Source organism: Pseudopipra pipra, chromosome 2, assembly GCF_036250125.1.
Source record: "Pseudopipra pipra isolate bDixPip1 chromosome 2, bDixPip1.hap1, whole genome shotgun sequence".
Lineage (NCBI taxonomy): Eukaryota > Metazoa > Chordata > Aves > Passeriformes > Pipridae > Pseudopipra > Pseudopipra pipra.
The window spans coordinates 116033472-116040203 of NC_087550.1; the positions used below are offsets into that span (position 1 = coordinate 116033472).

Below are 6732 nucleotides of genomic sequence, written 5' to 3' on the forward strand. Positions count from 1 at the left end.
TTTGGGTTGGAAGGGACCTTAAAGATCATCCAGTTCCAACCCCCTGCCATGGGCAGGGACACCTTCCACTAGCCCAGGGTGCTCCAAGCCCCCTCCAACCTGGCCTTGGACACTTCCAGGTATCCAGGGGCAGCCACAGCTTCTCTGGGCAACCTGGGCCAGGGCCTCACCACCCTCACAGTGAACAATTTCTCCTTTGCCAGGGCCTCCCCATCCTCACAGTGAACAATTTCTCCTTCATATCTAATCTAACCCTTCCCTACTTCAGCTTTAGGCCATTCCCCCTTGTGCTATCACTCCAGGCCCTTGGGAGAAGTCCCTCTCCAGCTCTCTTGTAACCCATTTAGGTACTTGAAGGGGCTCAAAGGTCTCCCTAAAGCCTCTTTTACCCCCAGCTCCCTCAGCCTGCTTTCACAGGAGAGATGCTCCATCCCTCTGATCACCTTCGTGGCCTCCCCTGGACTCACTCCCACAGCTCCACATCCTCCCAGTGTTGAGGACCCACAGCTGGAGGCAGCACTGCAGCTGGGGTCTCACCAGAGCACAGCAGAGGGGCAGAATCCATTGCCAATCCCTATTAAAGCCTGTTTCCAGTCCCTCCAGCCAGGCCAGGGGCAGGTTCCTGCTCCCAGCTTGCTCTGTGAGTTTTAGCACTTTGATTCTCCAGGGCTTTTCCCCTGCCCAGCTGCCAGCAGGGCCAGGGAGATTTGAGGGCATTGAGTCCCAGGCAGGACCTCACGCTGCAAAGCACACACTGAGCTGGGAGATTACACAGGGCAATGTCTGGGAGGGGCATGAGGGAGGAAAATAAACTCTGGGATATCTTTATGCTGGGGGGAAAAAAAAAAAAGCAAAACCAAGCACAATCTACTTCTCTAAGCCTTTGATGCAGGATTGTGTTTGCTGTGTGAGTCCACCCCTACACCAGCAAAGCATTTAAGCAGAGTAATGTACATATATGCCTGTATTTCATTAGCAGTAAATTTAAGCCAACATATGTCTACGTGAAGTCAGGCCTCAAAGAGTGAGTCAGGGCCTAAATCAGTGTTGTAATTGAACTAAAATAATCTAAGCCTGCTCTAAATGCACATAGCTTTAACCTGTCACATCAAATGAAAATTATGTACTTTAACTGTAATCTTCCTGTTCCCTTAGTCATCAAAAGAGGCCAGATCAAATTTTTTAAAAAAAGAGACCATGGATGCTGCTCAGCTGCTGAGGAGGAGGTGGGGCTCATGGAGCAGGATACTGACAGAATCACAGGATCATTTAGGTTGGAAAAGCTCTCCCAGCCCATGGAGCCCACCCTGTGCCCCATCCCCACCTTGTCCCCCAGCCCAGAGCACTGAGTGCCACGGCCAGGCCTTCCTTGGACACCACCAGGGATGGGGACTCCAAACCTCCCTGGGCAGCCCCTGCCAAGGCCTGACCACCCTTTACAGCGAGAAATGTCTCCTGATGTCCAACCTGAGCCTCCCCTGGCACAGCTGGAGGCCGTTCCCTCTCCCCCTGTCCCTTGCTCCCTGGGAGCAGAGCCCGACCCCCCCCAGCTCCCCCCTCCTGTCAGGGGGTTGCAGAGCCAGAAGGTCCCCCCTGAGCCTCCTTTTCTCCAGGCTGAGCCCCCCCAGCTCCCTCAGCTCCTCAAAGGACTTAAAACTCTACTTGAACCAAGCCACATTTCCACCTTCCAAGCTGGACTCACCCCCAAACTCAGGCACCCCCATCCACGTCGCTCCTTCCTTCTTCAAGGAGAAAACCAGCAGCTTGAAACTCTGGTTGCATTGGTGGCTCTGTGTTGTCTCTGATCCCTGGTGGCTCTATATTGTCACCTCCTCTGGCATCTGCTTGGACTTGGCCTCGCTAAGGGACAGTTAATATTTCCACAGACGACTTTGTTCGAGCACGAGGGAGGCAAAGATAAGGTCAGGCTGCAAACACCCCTCTCAGGATACCATTGCTTGGTTGGGATTTGGGTTTGCTGTGGTTTGTTTGGTACCACTGTGAGAAATGTGCAGGGGAGCTCTGTCCTTGGGCTCCTCTGAACACTTGTGCTGATAAGACAGGGCAGGAGGCAGAGCAGCTCTTGCAGCTGAAGAGGGTCAGTGATCTACAGGCAGCTACTCAGTGTAGGTATGGGATGTTTGAGCAGCTTCCTTACCTCACTGCATTGGAATTTTCAAGTTTAATCCAATATTAAATTGAATTTTCTCAAAGAACTTTTCGAGAGTTTTCTGCAGAGAATCCACACAGGTTTATTTCAGGCAGGAGGAGTTTTGTTGAAATAACTGCCCTTCAATGGACACAGTTTACGATATAAAGGCACTGACAGAAGTGCAGGTTAAACTAATATGAGGAAAATTGTTACCAATAAAATCTGCTTGTAAGGCAGCAAAATGGTTTCTACCCTCAGATTTACAGTATTATAATTCTAGACATGCAAAAGTGATGATTGTTGCCTAGAGAAGCTGTGGCTGCCCCTGGATCCCTGGAAGTGTCCAAGGCCAGGTTGGAGGTGCCTCTGAGCACCCAGGTCTAGTGGAAGGTGTCCCTGCCCATGGCAAGGGGTGGCACTGGATGATCTTCAAGGTCCCTTCCAACCCAAAGCATTCCATGATTCTAAAACCACGCTTTTGGCAAACAAACTGCTAAATTAGACACACCAGGTACCCCACGACACCTGAAGCTTGATTTATATAACAGCACCCCTGCCAGGGGGAGGGTTGGAATTGTGCTCACCTAATTAGATCAAAATATGTGAAGTTCTACAACAACTTGTGCCAACAAGGCTTAAATTCCGTTCAGCATCAGCAGTTAATGAAGTAAGTGGGCAGCCAGTGTTGAGTGCCCTTCCCCACAGCTGCCTCCTGTGATCAGTGCTCCTGGGGCTGCCTCTTGTCCTCCTTTAATCCCTCGGAGCACGGAAGGGTTTTTCATGCTGGCAGAATCGTGTCCAGGCAGGTTTTGAATATCTCCAGAGAAGGAGACTCCATAGCCTCTCTGGGGAGCCTCTTCCAGTGCTTTGCCACCCTCACAGTGAAGTTTTCCTTCGTATTCCCATGGAACTTCCCGCGTTGCAGCTTTTGCCCGTTCCCCCTTGTCCTGTCACTGGGCACCACTGAAAAGTTTGGCCCCAGCCTTTTGGCACCTGCCCTGGGGGTATTTGTGTGCATTGATAAGGTCACAGAATCAGAGAATGGTTTGGGTTGGAAGGAACTTCAAAGATCATCCAAGTCCAACCCCCTGCCATGGGCAGGGACACCTTCCACTAGCCCAGGTTGCTCCAACCTGGCCTTGGACACTTCCAGGGATCCAGGGGCATCCACATCTTCTCTGGCCAACCTCTTCACCCTCACAGGGAAGGAATATTTCTTCTAATATTCTTTCTGAAGATGCCAAAGCCATCTCAGCACCACAAGAGCAAGGTGAACCCTGGCTCCATGTAGATTTTATCCCTCCCTGCCCTCCAAGGGTGGACTCAGGGCTGGCACCACAGTGCTGTGGTTTCAGCCATGGTCATCCCCATCCCCACCAGCCTCAGGACTGGCCAGGGCTCAAAGGTTTGGCCCCAACAGTGACCTAGAGCTCACCCTGAGTCCCCCCTGGCTTGGCTGAGGGATCTGAGCCTGTTACACCCCATTTTCTGGGCTGTTTTCCAGGCCTGGGTCCTGTCAACTCTTCCCATCACTTCCACGTCCTTCCTTGAGCAGAGCACCCTGGACAAAAGCATCCCACTGGTGCTCCCAAGTGCCACTGAACCCTCCCACATCCCTCCTGTTGCATCTGGGGATTAGGTTTGGAGCCATTTAGGCTTTAACTGAGACCTGTGGTTTATTTAAATAAATAGTGCAGGCTGTGAAATGCTGGGGACATCAGGAAGGTGCAGCACAGCCTCCCCCTCACTGCCTGTGGCGTTTTGGAGCTCTCCTGGAAGGAGCATTTGGCACATCCCTGTGAGGAGGGGTCTGGAGGGACAGGGGTTGGACACAGCTGGGGGTCACCATGTCTGCCCTTGGAAACAGTGACCCCTGAGCCCCCCAGAAGTGTCCTCTCTCACAGCAGGCCCTGGGCACGGCCTCAGGACAGTGATGATAATCAAATCACATGCTCCAGGGATTCTGCCTGCAGGAATAAGGAAAGCAGGGCTTTTTTTGGCCCCTGCCCACTGCACAATTAACTGGAAGTATGTGGAGGCTTCTTGTGTGTTTGTGTCTCTTTGCCTTGTCTCCCATTTTGAAGGAAAAGAAAAGGAGAAAATAAGAAAAAGAGGAAGAAAAGGAGAAAAAAAAGAGAAAAAGGAAAAGGAAAAGGAAAAGGAAAAGGAAAAGGAAAAGGAAAAGGAAAAGGAAAAGAAAAAGAAAAAGAAAAAGAAAAAGAAAAAGAAAAAGAAAAAGAAAAAGAAAAAGAAAAAGAAAAAGAAAAAGAAAAAGAAAAAGAAAAAGAAAAAGAAAAAGAAAAAGAAAAAGAAAAAGAAAAAGAAAAAGAAAAAGAAAAGAAAAGGAAAAGGAAAAGGAAAAGGAAAAGGAAAAGGAAAAGGAAAAGGAAAAGGAAAAGGAAAAGGAAAAGGAAAAGGAAAAGGAAAAGGAAAAGGAAAAGGAAAAGGAAAAGGAAAAGGAAAAGGAAAAGGAAAAGGAAAAGGAAAAGGAAAAGGAAAAGGAAAAGGAAAAGGAAAAGAAAAAAGAAAAAGAGAAAGAGAAAGAGAAAGAGAAAGAGAAAGAGAAAGAGAAAGAGAAAGAGAAAGAGAAAGAGAAAGAGAAAGAGAAAGAGAAAGAGAAAGAGAAAGAGAAAGAGAAAGAGAAAGAGAAAGAGAAAGAGAAAGGAAAAGGAAAAGGAAAAGGAAAAGGAAAAGGAAAAGGAAAAATTAAAAAAGAAAACCAATAAGAAACAGAAAACTTAAAAGAAACAGAAAAGGGAAAAGAAAGACAAACCACTGTGTCACAATGAGTGCACAGCCAGGAAGTGTGTGTCCAACTCACTTGCCCTCATTTCCCCCCAGGGAGGGATTTTTCCACCCAGCCCATGGCCTGGGGCAGGGAATGGCTGAGGCAGGCACAGAGGACTGGCTTTCATGCTGCCCCAGGGGTTGTGGCTCAGCTCCCTGCCTTCCAGCCCCAACCTCAGCCATCCCACCCCGAGCCTCTCATTATCCCCCTCTGGCACAAGAATCCAAACGGGCTCCCAGGGCACATCAGCTCATGGAAAGGTGGATTCCTAACACGTGTCTTTCTCCTCCCTTCCCAGCACCATGTTGTTTTGTCCCTGTCAGCAGTGAGGGGCCATGAAAAGCCCAGGGGATGGGCAGGAGTCCCCATGGAGCTGTGCAGGACAGGAGGATGGAACCTGGACATTGGGATGCTGGTTGTAGGCTCAGCTTGGAGCAGGGGCTGCCTGGGACTCCTCACTGGGGGTGGAGAATCTGCAGCCTCCCCACGGGGACAGAACTCACCTCTCCTCACCTCCTGAGGGAAGGACAACACCCAGACAAGGATGTGATTCCCAGGAAACAATGAATTGAGATCCAGGTTTAACAGAACTCCCACTCCTTCCCTTCCAGCCTCATCTGCCTGCAAGTGTTTTCCCAGCACTGATTGATCTGAGCACAGTTATCTGGTGCAGAGTTGGAGATGAAGGTTTTGATGGAGCTTGATTGAATTGCCAAAAACCTGTTCGCTCAGTTATGGCTCTGACAAATGGATCCATCTGAGCTGCTGAGTTTAATGTGCTTTTTTTATTAAAATTTAGTACCAGCCTGTTCCTGTTCTGGGCCAGCAAGAGAGTGAAAGCCAAGGGGAAGGTGTCCAAACAGCATAATTTTGTTCTGGTTCAAAACAAGGGCTTGTCAAGAGGAAAGCTGAAGGTCATTTGGGTTAAAAACAAATTTAAAAAAATAAAAAAAGGATTGTGTTCTCATCTTTTTGTCTCTTCTCTGCATTTTGAAGAAACACCAGTATTTCTCAGAGGGCAAATAGTTCCTGAAATGTTTCCAACTTGTTTCTAGAACACTTGCAGGATGCTTTTCCTCAAAGCATCACCAAAGGAGAGATCTGGAGTCACCTACTCAGGTTTGCCAGCAAGAATTAAGCCATGGGGCCACTCTGCATGGCCAGTGAGGACCAGGGCAAGGGATGGGGATGTGATGCCCTGTGTGGCTGCACCCCAGGTTATAAAATGGTATGCAAAGGAAATGTGGTGCTCCATTACCTTCCAAGAGTTTGGAAATGCAAAAAAGTTCTCCTCAACAGACATGAAATAGGGGTTTTTGACATCATTCCTCTTTTCCACTTGGTTTCAAGATGAATTCCAAGGAGAATTTCACAAAAGAAAAAGAAAGGCCATTCGTTGAACATTTATTTCTTAAAAACCTGCAGCTGATCTATAATGTATTGCCATGTCGGCATCTGAAATAAAATTATAACAATTTTACACTATTTTTTTTAAGGAAAGCTTGTTTATCAGCACAGTCCTCCATCCACCTGCCTGCAGCCCTGCTCTACTACATTATTTTCTGTTCCTTCAGAGTATTGTTTGCAAAGATTTTGTAAACTGAGTAAAACCACTGGCTCCACAAATATTTATCAATGCCCTTTAAATATTTATACATTAAAAAATGTCCTTTTTTTTCATGTTGGGATTTTGAGAGAGCTTTTTTTTTCAGGAGAATGTCCATCTTCCCTATGATATATCAGGTGCTTAAGCCACTTGAAATCTCCTACATGATCAGCTCCCAGGTTTTTT

At 48.0% G+C, this 6732-nt stretch overlaps 1 long non-coding RNA gene across 1 annotated transcript in view; it reads left to right on the plus strand.

The window, feature by feature from the left end:
* The window catches only part of LOC135410389 (uncharacterized), an 8612-nt gene extending 2187 nt beyond the window's left edge, over positions 1-6425 (plus strand). Inside the window, exon 2 of the long non-coding RNA XR_010428656.1 lies at positions 5239-6425. This is a non-coding gene — a long non-coding RNA (uncharacterized LOC135410389). The remainder of the gene's footprint in view (positions 1-5238) is intronic.
* The last annotated feature ends 307 nt before the right edge of the window (positions 6426-6732 follow it).